Source organism: Papaver somniferum, chromosome 9 (genome assembly GCF_003573695.1).
Source record: "Papaver somniferum cultivar HN1 chromosome 9, ASM357369v1, whole genome shotgun sequence".
In the NCBI taxonomy this organism is placed as follows: domain Eukaryota; kingdom Viridiplantae; phylum Streptophyta; class Magnoliopsida; order Ranunculales; family Papaveraceae; genus Papaver; species Papaver somniferum.
The window spans coordinates 151,536,549-151,550,062 of record NC_039366.1 but is presented as its reverse complement, the minus strand read 5'-3'; positions in this window follow the sequence as shown (position 1 = coordinate 151,550,062).

The following is a 13,514-nucleotide window of genomic DNA, read 5'->3' as shown; positions in this document are numbered from 1 at the left end:
CTCATTGAAGTCGAAAGCGCAGGGATACTGAGGAAACTAAGTGAACTAGGGGTAGTTGCTTGGTCTCGACTATATGAAGTTGGTTTAGATTTTGTATAACGACTTAATTCTGTGAGTATTCAATTCTGAACTTAGTCCCCGGGTTTTTCTGCATTTGCAATTTTCCTCGTTAACAAAATATTGTTGTGTGATTTACTTTTGTTTTCCGCAATTATATTTGTTTATATAATTTAAAGTAAATTACACAAACGTTAACTCCGATATACTTGATAGTGATCCTATAGAGTTTGGTTAAGTCCGAACCTATTATCAAGTATCACACTTTGGTAGTCGTATTGTCTCGATCTCGTATTCATAGATAATCACACAAAGTGTAAATACTAATTTGTTGTGTTGTATTGACTTTGTCCATAGATGATTACTTTAGGTAAGAGGACTTATATGTGGATAAATAAAAGATTGTGGTGTATTTGTGTACCCTCGTCTTTTTAATGCCTCAACTTGGGGTACAAGTTCCTGATTTTACTTTAGATGAAGATTTATGTCTTTGACGCAACTATGTATTATGTTATCCAAAAAGAGGAGAGAACGACGTCAACATGGTTTTGTAAGTACATGTTATTGGAGAACCGTTTATGAAAACTTTTGTTATAAAACCGGTAAGCCTTACAACCGTGGTGGAGCTAAGTTGTTTTGTCGATATGGAGATATACGGAATCAAGTTAAAGAATTTATGGAATTAGTTCGTATTATTGGTAAAATACGACTTAGGGGTGAAACTGACTCTGAAATTTTAGAGAGTTCTATTCAGGAATGGAGAAGATGGAAAATGTCAAATTTCCAAGACTTACCTCATTTCAACAGCCTAAAGGACTTCTATCTGACTCGTAAACCCGATTATTAGTCATTTTGTAATGTTATATGGTTTAATAGGTTGTAACTTCATTTATCTATGTATTGTTTTGAATTTTTTTAACGTTTATTTTAAAATTGGTTTAAGATCAACATTGTGATACCGTCTTTATTTAAGGTTGACTCTCTGGGAAAACCCCCAACCGTAATTAGGTTTATCCCCATTACAATTCTCAAGTTTATGTTACGTCTAGGTTCGTATAAGGAAAAACCCAGCCGTAATTAGGTTTATCCCCATTATACTTCTTAAGTTCTTGTTACGGCTGGGTTCGTATAGGGAAAACCCCCACCGTAATTAGGTTTATCCCCAATATATGACTGAATTTAAGTTACGGATAGGTTTTTAAGGGACAAAACCTGACTGTAAATAGTCATGTGTTCTAAAAAATTTATCAATGCAAAACCAATTCAACAAAATACTTTATTCATAATGTGATTTCTTCCAAATACATATAATATTGTCACTATCCATCAAATCACATCTAGACAAAATACCAAAATACATATAATGTCGTCACTATCCATCAAATTACATCTAGACAAAATACCAAAATACATATTGAAAAAGCGGGGGTCTAACAACACCACCCAATATTTCGCTTAGAAATCTGTATGGACAAACTCCAGTATACTTTTTATGAGAATCAACTAGACAGTTAGACTCAATCAATAAAAAGATATATCAAAGAGTTTATATCTCAATCTCTCGATTTGATCTTTACTCAAGCAAATGGAAATATGCGAGTCTTTATCAAAGAGAGATAACTTGGACGATACCAAAGACCAATGTCCAAGGATCAATCAATATCAATCAACAACCAAAGGTTGGATTTCCAATTGATGATATTTAATGCACAACCTGTATTATTTCAATTATAAAAAAAATATAATGCGGAAAAGAAATAACACAGACACCAGAAGTTTTGTTAACGAGGAAACCGCAAATGCATAAAAACCCCGGGACCTAGTCCAGAATGAATACACATTGTATTAAGCCGCTACAGACACTAGCCTACTCCAAGCTAACTTCAGACTGGACAATAGTTGAACCCCAATCAGTATCCCACTAATTCAAGGTACAGTTGTACTCCTACGCCTCTGATCCTAGCAGGACACTGCGCACTTGATTCCCTTAGCTGATCTCACCCACAACTAAGAGTTGCTGCAACCCAAAATCGCAGACTTGATAATAAACAAATCTATCTCACACAGAAAAGTCTATCAAAGGATAAATTTGTCTTCCATAGAAGAACCCTAGGTTTTTTCCATCTTATGATATGAAATCAAGGTGAACAGGAACCAATTGATAATCCGGTATTATGTTCCCGAAGAACAGCCTAGATTAATCAATCACCTCACAACAGTCTTACTTGTATAAACAAGAGGACGTCGAGGAATCACCAACAGTGAGACGAAGATGTTTGTGACTTCTTTATCTTTCCTATCGGAGAACTCTCACGATCTCAAGCCAATCAATAAGATTGTACTCGTACGATAGAAGATGCAAGATCAGATCTCACAACTACGATAAAAGTAGTATCGGTCTGGCTTCACAATCCCAATGAAGTCTTTAAGTCGTTAACCTGGTTTTAGAGAAGAAAACCAAAGGTTAGAGGAGAATCGACTCTAGCGAGCGCACTAGTATCACACAGACGTGTGGGGATTAGTTTTTCCCAATGCTAGATGTCTCCTTTATATAGTCTTCAAATCAGGGTTTTGCCTTAGGTACAAAGCAATCAATATTCACCGTTAGATGAAAACCTGATTTAGATTCAAGCTAATATTTCTCAAGCGTTAGATCGAAAACTTAGCTTGTCACACACAATTGAGATATACGTTTACTGGGTTTGTGAAAACCGTGCCCAAATGTATACGTGTATGTTGGTTCAACATAGTAACCCAAAAGGTTAACCATATGAGCATTTCATATTAACCTTGTTCTTCTTCACCATAACTAGTTCAATTGACTCAAATGAACTAGTTAGAGAGTTGTTCAATTGATATGAGATCTTATGTAACTACACAAGACACAATTGAAACAAATATGATTCGATTCGATTTGAATCGGCTCATGAACTTTATAGCCACGGTTTGCATACTGCATTCCTTAGTAATTTAAGTTTCATGTTCAGAGCACATCTTTAGATCATAATCCACTCAAGTACGCCAGCAAGTTCGCTGACTTAAGGAAACCGGCAGAGTTTTCCAAACTCAGCAGAAAATCTCAGCTAAGAGACTTCCGCCAGTTCGCGGACTAGGTTCACGGACTAAACACGCAAACGAATTTTTGGAAATCCCAGCACAAATTCTCGGTAAGAGAACTTCCGTCAGTTCGCGGACTGAGTTCGAAAATTAAGTTCGCGAACTTGGAAAAGCCAATTCCTCCGGTTTCTCTCAATCAACAAAGTTAGCAAACTTCGGATTAAGGAATATGACTTATGCACATATGTGTTACCACACAATGCTTATATCCATCATTGGTTATATAGACCTAAACTCTCATTCCAACCATTGAAACATTCTTAGAGGACGTTATATAGTTGTTACATTATTTCTCGTCAAAGCGATTTTCAAAGTGATTGAAACATTATGACTTTCGTCATTAGGTGAAGATAAACCCGATCAAAGCGAAACGCTTTACTAACACATGATTTCGAGATATAGATAGGCGAGATATACTCGGCTCGAAATATCAAATGTGTATGATCCAGTCTATATAGCGTACGACTTTTGTCTCATAAGAAGTAGGAGATAAAATAGATAGACTTTTGAGTGATAGATAAGTTCAAGTCTCCACATACCTTTTTGTTGATGAAGTTCCATCGTTCCTTGAGTATATCTTCGTCGTTGTATGATGAATCTCCATGAAGTCCTTGAGCTCAACTACACTTTTCTATCCTAGTCCGAGACTTAGATATGTAGACTAGAAATCAAGACTCATAGTTTTGGTCACTAATATTAACAAACATGCTTGATATAGCAACGCATGCGAGGTCGACCGAGCTATGCTCTAACACATATGACCCTATTATCCTTAGTGACTCATTCAAAAATTGTTCACCACCCTTCACCACATTTAGTCATCCTCATCGTCACACATAAATACTAATGAGGCATTATTCTTCGATATTAGTAATTCCTTCTAAAATTCAATACTTACCTCGAATATATTACACCAAGACTTGGACATTTCGTTAAAATTAAATAATGGAGGTAATGGGCTTCTTTCACTCGATTTGAGGCTAATATAATGGTTTCCAGTCACGTTACTAATCACCGCTCTTCTTGTTTTCTCCATGTCTTTATTAAACATTATTCTTTTTGGTGCAAATGTCAAACTCATTGTATTTGGAGATTAAATGAATGACGCAATTGAATGTGTTGGACAGTAGTTGGCCACGTATTTGCATGCACATCCAATAATCGCTTGTCAAACTTGTCGTGTAACCGTCGTTCCCATGCGACAAAGCTTTTGTTTAACACCATCTTGGTGTCTTCTCTTTATCGGTGAGTACATAGTTCCAATAAACATTTTTGCTTAACATAATGAATTTGGTCACAACCCCAATCTTTCGCGTCTTGAAAGGGTCCAAATTGATCCATGAAGACGTGGTAATCACAATTCCCATCTCCATGTACCTCATCTGTGGCCTTAATATACTCACGAACAAAGTAGGGGGAAAAGAAGAAGATAATTTTCATAGATGATATATAATTCCCGGACATATCGACCTTCCTCGTCTCTAGGGATGGTTTGTAAGTTGTGTTTGGAATACGAACCGTACCTTTCCTTTCACTTGACGGGATTATTTCAACCATCAGAGTCTTTCCCAAGTTTCTTGCTAGTTGTTTAACACCGTCTCCACCACCAAATCTTCTTCTTGTACTTCCTTAAGAGGGAACCTCAGACCCGTCTATTTTGACTTCTCTATGGCTTGGACTGATTTCTTTGGAACTATTTCATTTAACTCCCCATATTTTGTTCCGCTTTCTTTGGAACCTTTTCCTTTAACTCCCCCATATTTTTTTCCGCTTTTTTTGGAACCTTTTCATTTAACAATAACTTCGTTTTTTTCTAGTTGTTTGGAACGAAAGAGCGGACCTTTTCCTTTAAAATTAACTTTGCTTGTTGAACTTTCTTGAGAGAGAATCTCGAGATCTTTTTTCTTGTACATTTCGACGACTTAGTTATAATTTTTCTTTTTGACCTCTTCTTCGTTTATTTATACCTTGAACATCCTCCTTCATCTCATCCCCCGCTTCATAGAATTTTCGCAACAACTCAAAACCTGAAGGATTTATTTTCTTTGATTCTTCCAACAATTCCCTTGTTGTTATCATTCCTATATACCTCTTTTGTTTCGTAGAAGGCCTCCTGTTTCTCTTCATCTTAGGTGGTTCCTTCATATTGTACCTAGTTTGTGGGAATACAAAGTTACTCGAGGTACTCAACCATATTTTTCTATGCCCCCTTGTTAATGTAGCATATTTTGAGGCTAGCGCTTTTCCAATGTCAATATCGGCAAACGTTCCCTGAAACTCTTGATCAACTATTGTTTCATTGAATGACTGTTGTTTCCAAATGGGATCAACATCTTGAATCAGAATAATATTGCCTTTGTAATTGGCTATGACATGCCGACATGGGAGGCTCAAACTTGTCATGTTAGGACGACACACTCTTTTCCGTCAAAGTTTCCCAACTCAAAGTGTTGCACTTCATACATGATCTTATCAATTGCACGATGAGATACTTTAAAAGTAATTCCCCGAAGCCAAGGATTGTCTAACCATTTAATGTTTTTACCAGATCGAATTTTTTCAAAATGCTCCCTAACTCTATCGAGATCACGGAAGAAATAGTCGTGCATGCCTTGGAATACCGTAAAAAATCCACCATCACAACTATCAAGCTTCTTCTTCAACGTGTTGTGAGACGACTCCACCGTACTTATAACTTGGTTGTCAAAGTGTTTACATTGGTTCGTGAATGCTGCTACGAACTTTTCTTCGTGCGGATCCAACTATTGTCCACCAAATATTTTACAAGACTTGGAAAACTTTTCCAATAAGCCAATAACATACGAGATCGTTATTCATAATATTCCATGGTGAGATAATATGCCATGGCTTCCCACTACGCATGGAAACTAGCCCATTTTAGTTCCGCCAACTTGTCATCCGTCTTGAATTTTTCTTTGGCTTCTTCTCGTTGATATACCGGTAGTTTATTTATACTCCTCATTTCACTTTTATTTGTTGGAAGAATAATGGTATTACATTTAGTTTCAGTATTATTTCATAAGTGGAACATGCAAAGAAGGTTATGAGCATCCGGTAAAACCCCCGTTATTGCATTAATCAATGCTTGTTCCTTGTCGGTAATAATCACCTTTGGAGTATGTCCCTCTACGTAGAATAACTTCACTTGTTCTAGTGACCACACATAACTTTATTCGATCTCATCTTGTAAGAATCAAAATGAAACACTAAAAGGAGAGATGGTGGAAGTTTGTCCAACAATGTTCAACACCGGGAGCTCATACTTGTTGGTCTTGTACGTGCAATCCATTAAAAGCACTTGACTGGAGCATCGTGCCAACTTTATAAACTCCGATTAGCCAATATGAAATGTTTTATTTGTTATCCTCATCTTCATCATGGAAAACCGAATAATAATGCTTCTCCTCCAAATGCCTTAACTGTTGCATTTGATTCTTGTTTTCCCATTGCTCATTTTTCAATTTCGCTTTGGCATTGTAGATGGTTGGAAACGTAAAAGCATTCAATAAGTTTACAAGCTTTATATGACCGGGTATATCAATGGGTTTCATATGTTTTTCGGTCATGGAACTTACAATCATTTTTTTTTCATCGTTAAGCCGCGCTGCATAAGGATGTTTGAGCAAACTCTCCAGTATTAGATGGTTATGACGACCGCATACAATTTTCTCCAAAAACCACCTTCTTTGCGAGTTGACTTTAAATTGAAGCTTGAAAGGGCATTTGGTATTCTTAGTGAAAGTAGTATTCTTTCTCTTCGTCTTTCCTTTATTTTCGGTACCCTTTTTCGCATGACTTTTATACTCTCCAATACACTCGCAAACCATTTGATCCGTTACAAACTATCATAGACATAATTAACTTGCCACGTTTTTCAGTCCATTGCTTTGCATCCTCTTTCGTTTCCCATGTCTACATGGTCCAAGAACACAAAGTTAGACAAAAAAACATAGCTACATGGTCCAAATGAATGAGCAACATATCTTTCCATTAGAAAAAAAAAACCTAGCAAGTCATTCAAATAGTGATGGGAAGTATCTTCAGTTAGAATTTCATTTGCATCAGGTTGAGCAGGCATTCGGTGAGGTGAAAGCACGATCTATCAACCAAAATGTCACAATATTAGTCCAAATGAAGACAAAAAACCTATACTTACAACCAGGTTTTTAGAACTACGAACCCAAGTGTAAGTCAAATTACCAGCCGTAACATTTAAATTTCCAACTGTATGAAATAATTCCAAAACACGTGATTATTTACAGTTGGAAAGTACACAAACAAACCTAACGGTAGAGGAACTTACAATATTTATTTTTTGTCAAAACCCAACCATAGATAGTGCAATAAATACCTCCACGCACATAATGAGTTACAGTTGGGGTTGGAAAGCTATAAACCCAACTGTAAGATTTCTACGATTGGGTTATCCCCATGTTACACCAATTACGCTTTGGAATTCATCCAATCCTAACCGTAAATATGGGTTATGGTTGGTAATGAAGGGCTTAATCTGGTCTGCAATGGAAAAAATCTGCATTTTTTAACGTACTTTAGCTGATTCTGAGAAAAATTGAGTGATGGGAGCTAGTTTAGAAGTATAGATGTTCATTTCCAGCCATTGGTTCTTCACTTTGTTGATTTTTTTTTCTTCAATTGGTTGAGATTGACCATCACTTTGGGTCAAAACCTCACTACCATTTAACAAATCAGTTATCTCTGGGTCTCCATCAAGAGGTATGTAAAACTTGTTTTCTCTATCATATAAAGATTCACTCACCTCGAATTGGCAACTGGATTCACTCATTTTGGTTGAGTAAATCAAAATCTAGTTTTTGAAAAGAAATCTCCAAAAAAATTCTTTTTTTTTCTTCTCTCTACTTTTTCTTCCCACCAATACTTACATCCAAAATTCACTAAGTATATAGATCATTAGCTAATTAAACAAAATTAGCATTAACTAAATAAGGGTTACTTAGCCATCATAAAAATATTTTAAATAAGGGGTTTTTTGGAATTACTAACGAGTGAACCTTTTTTGTCCTAGTAGTGAAGCCTCTCTATGGAATGTGAATCCCCTATAATAGGTTTCTTTATAAAAGCACCCCAACCAAGCACGTTTCCATTTTCTATGTTTTCGAAAACTGAAAATGGTTTTTAAAAATCGTACCAAATATAGGATAAACATTTTTCTATTCATCTGGCATCGTATTTTTATATTTCTTCCTAGGTTATGTACGGTACTCATGCCTTGGCCAGTTGGCCTAAAAGAAATAGCTACTCTGTAACCGAGAGAAAAAGGAAAAACTACAACCGTATGTTTTGGAAATCTCCTCCAGTTCTGTAAGAGCAAGTAGTTTTATGAAGGAAGAATTTCATTTTTCAAATTCCATGCCACCTGTCTAGTGGTAAAAACTTCGGGTTCATTTATAGAAATGACGTTGAGCGTCAGTTGAAATGACGCTCCTCAAGGTTAGTGAATTGGATTGACATTTTATGTGGTAGGTGTCTGTTAGAGCATTGCTCGGTCGAACTCGCATGCGTTGCTATCTCAAGCATGTTTTTTCAATGTTAGTGATCAAAACTATAAGTCTTGATTTCTAGTCTATATAGCTAAAGGTATCGGACTAGGATAGAAAGTGTAGTTGAGCTCAAGACTCCATGGAAATCATCATACAAGACGAAGGACTACTCAAGGAACTGGTGGATCTTCATCGACTAAAAGGTATATGGAGACTTGAACTTATCTATCACTCAAAAGTCTATTTACTCTATCTCCTACTCTTGAGACTAAACTCGTTTTGGTATAGATTTTCATTATACACATTTGCTATTTCGAGTCGAGTTTATCTTGTATATCTATTTCTCGAATTGTGTGTTGGTAAGCTTTAGCCAAATTCATCTTTTCCTAGTGACGAAGGTCATGTAATGTTTCAATCACTTTGGAAATTGCTCTGACGAAAAATGGTCTGTGAATAACGGTTATATAACGTTCTCTAAGAATGTTTCAAATGATTGAAATGAGAGTTTAGATTACATAACCATTGGTAGGATATAAGCATTGTTGTGGAAACACATATATGTATAAGTCCTTATTCCTTGAACCAAAGTTTGCGAACTTTGTTGATCAAGAGAAACGGAAGTGGCGTGAGCCAAGTCCGCGAACTGGCGAAGTTCTCAAACCCGAGAATTTCTGTTGGAGTTTGTGTACTCCTTCCATGAGCTTAAGTCCGCGAACCCAGTCTGCGAACTTGAGTGGTTATATCTAAAACCAGTTGTTCTTGAACTCATGTTTAAATAAACTAAGGAATGCTTTTACAAACAGTGGCTATAAAGTTCATGAACCGATTCGAGTGAATCAAATCGTTTTGCTTCGATTGTGTCTTGTGTAGTTACATAAGATTTCCTTGCAATTGAAAAACTCTCTAACTAGTTCATTTGAGTCATTTGAACTAGTTATGGTGAAGAAGAATATGGTTGATACGAAAGTGATCATATGGCTAACCATTGGTTAACTATTGTTGAACCAACAAATGATAATGTTTGAGTACGGTTCATAAACCCAAAATTGGACATTTCATTTGTGTGTAACAAGCTAAGTTTTCGATCCAAAGGTTGCGAAATATTAGCTTGAATCTAATCAGGTTTTCATCTAACGGTGAATATTGAATGCTTTGTTACCAAGCTAACATTGATTGCAAACCCTGATTTGAAAGACTATATAAGGGATAACTCTAGCAACTGGGAAACCTAATCCCCACACATTCTGTGTGATACTAGTTGTGCTAAGCTATAGTCGATTCTCCTTTAACCTTTGGTTTCTTCTTCTAAACCAGGTTAACGACTTAAAGACTTCATTGGGATTGTGAAGCCAGACCGATACTACTTTTATCGTATTTATGTGATCTGATCTTGTTGTTTCTATTGTTACGAGTACAATTGAAATAATTGGCTCGAGATTTTATATCTCCGATAGGCAAGATAGAAAAGAAGTCACAAACATCTTCGTCTCATCGTTTGTGATTCCACAATATCTTTTTTCGCTGCGTCGATTAAGATTATTGTGAGGTGATCAATAATACTAGGCAGTTCTTCGGGAATATAAGTCCGGGTTATTGATTGGTTCATGTTTACCTTGATTTATCAAAAGACGGAACAAAACTCGTAGGTATATTCGTGGGAGACGGATTTATCTATTACCGTAGACTTTTCTGTGTAATACAGATTTGTTTATTAAAGTCTTCGACTTTGGGTCGTAGCAACTCTTAGTCGTGGCTGAGATCATCTAAGGGAATCAAGTATGTAGCATCTTGCTGGGATCAGAGGCGTAGGAGTATAACTGTACCTTGGATCAGTGTGAGATTGATTGGGGTTCAACTACAGTCCAGACCGAAGTTAGTTTGAAGTAGGCTAGTGTTTGTTGCGGCTTAATACAATGTGTGTTTAATCTGTACTAGGTCCCATGGTTTTTCTGCATTTGCGGTTTCCTCGTTAACAAAATTCTGGTGTCTGTGTTATTTCTATTCCGCATTATATTTGTTTATATAATTGAAATATCATAGGTTGTGCGTTGTTCAGTCAGTTGGAATATTCGACCTTTTGGTTGTTGATTTAAATTTATTGACACTTGGATATTGGTCTTTGGTTCCATCCAAGTTATCTCTCTTTGATAAAGACTCGCAGATTTCTATTTGCTTGAGTAAAGATCAAATCGAGAGATTAAGATATAAACTCTTTGATATACTTTTCTCTAGATTGAGTCTGACTGTCTAGTTGATTCTCTAGAAAGTATATTGGAGTTTGTCCATACATATTTCTAATCGAGTTATTGGGTGTGGTTGTTGTACCCCCGCTTTTTCAATTGGTATCAGAGCAGGCAAACACGTTTAAGACCTTACAAGTCTGTATTTGTGGCAATCTGAGTTGAGGACAGAATCTCTTCTTCGCATACCAAGATGTCTTCTAAAGCTTTTAACTATGCCAATTGTCTTCGGACTACCTCAAAGGATTACTCCTTAGTTGATTCTTCTGAATCCCGAGGTAAGAAGATTGTTTCATCTTGTGATGACATACCTATCTCCGATGAGACATTGAGCACTATGGCAAAAGCTGAAATGAAGCTCACCGGAATTTCAAAAAACTCTGCTGAGATTAATGATTTCCAGGATCACGATCATCTTATTGATGAATTTGAAAAGTCTCTTGATCGAGAGCATGAACTCTACAACATCATTGAGTCCTTCTCTAAGAATATTGAAAAACTTCTCCAAGAAACTACTTTACAGCGTGAAAAGATTAGTGTTCTTGAAAATGTTGTTAAGGAAGACTCAATTAGAGAGAAACGCTTTATCAAGACTCATTCATAATATCTTAACAGACTTCGTGTTGAGAAAGAGAAACTATAAACATCTGGTATTCTAGCCCATGGACAGTGCAAATCCTTGGAAAAGGAAAACTCTGTCTTAAGGAGAAATTATTCTGTACAAACTAATTCTCATGAGTTACAGTACATAACGAAATGTTCTCCTAAAGAAGATTTTGTCAAGAAAAGTTTACATAACTTACAATCTCCTCATATGGCTATGAAGTCAAAACAGGTGCCATTTATTACTTCTTCTCCAAGAACCTATACTTTCTGTGGGAAAAAGAATCACTATGCTATCCATTTCTTTGCCAGGAGGAAACAAATTTCTAAACTTCATAATTTGCTTCTTTCCACTATCAATGGTATAAATAGTCCATCGACTACGGCAGTGAATCATATATCCACAGAAAACCAAAAACCTTATAAATATGATCTGTTTTCCAGAAATCATCACAGGGCTCAAATGTATCCCAATATTGCTGATAAAAGCATTCCCTGTGTTTATAAGGTTGTTGGTAGTAAATCTAAGTCTAGAAGATGGATCCCCGTCTATCCTGATTCCCTTGAAACTGTTGCAAGAGGTCCTAGATTTAGTCCTCGGAGAATATCCTCTGACAGAAATGATGAACTTTCCATGCCTTACTTCTCTGAGCTGAGTATCAACCAAAGAAAGAAGGAGAAACAAAGACGACAGTCATTTAATGAGCTAAAGGCTCATACTTGTGTAAATTAATCACAAGGTTGATATCTCACCTATCAAAAATCCTAGTTATGTGAGAATTGAATAGGTATACTCTTTGCAAAGTGGATCTGATTATCTAGCTAATCTCTTGTCGTTCTTAGATGGATAATTAGTCATACACCTTCATATGAGTATTTTTAATCTTTTCTTTTAGATATTCTTTTTTGCTTTCAAAAATTTCTTTTGAAAACTAAATGCACGAGTTTTCTCATATGGGATTTATGAACTATCCCCTTACCGGTTCATGTACGGTTTTAGAAGACCTTCTCATACCGGTTTTTGAACCCTAAGTCTCTCAAAATCGTATTTATATACCTACCCTATTGAGTTGAAATTCTCACTCTAGGTTTCTTATTATCAATGGCGTCTTCTTCTTGCTCTTGGGATTTGCCTGAAGACTTCGCTGACAATGGTACATATTTCAAGTTTGATAAAGAGAAGGGAACTGTTGTTCAAGTCGATGGATCTTTTCCTCAATCTCCTGATTCCTATTTGGATAATGAGGAGGTTGAATAAATATCGTATGATGTAGTTCTTGACTTCCTAAAGAACTTTGAGAATGCAAAACAGCAACTTGTTGATACAATGAAGTGTCTTGATGTGGTAAGAACTGAGTTAAAAAAGGTTAATTCTGACCTTGTTCTCATGAAGACCAGTGTTAAAGAACTTTCCAATAAGGATATTCTTCCGAAAGTTGCAAAGGATGTTGTCGTTCACAAGTTTGAAAACCTCAAGTCTCATGAGGATCCAGACCCGTCTATATGACTTCAGTTCGTGTTCGACTTTGGCATAAAAGTCTTGTTTTGATTTAATTTATATCTAGTAAATCTTCTTCTTTTTTTTGTTAGAAGAATAATTAGAGTTTGGAATAGCCATTATTGTGATTACACATAGCTATGTCCAACGTTTTCATCTTCATGCTTTTAGATTTATTGGTTTAAATTCTAAATTTGTTTGGAAGATGATTTTTGCAGTATTAATCTTTATGGTTTTATATATTGCAATTGTTTATGGGATATGTGTGTTTGCGTCCGTGAACTATGATTGTCCATATATTGTCAAAAGTAAAGTCTTTTGTAAGTCGATATTCTTATATTGATAAAGGAATGAATGGACTTTTGACAAATACAAAAGTTAAGCCTATATTGTCAATTATTGATGGAAGATAGGTTAAAATCTTTTGTTTTTCAAGGATTATGTCTATTGTTTGTCATT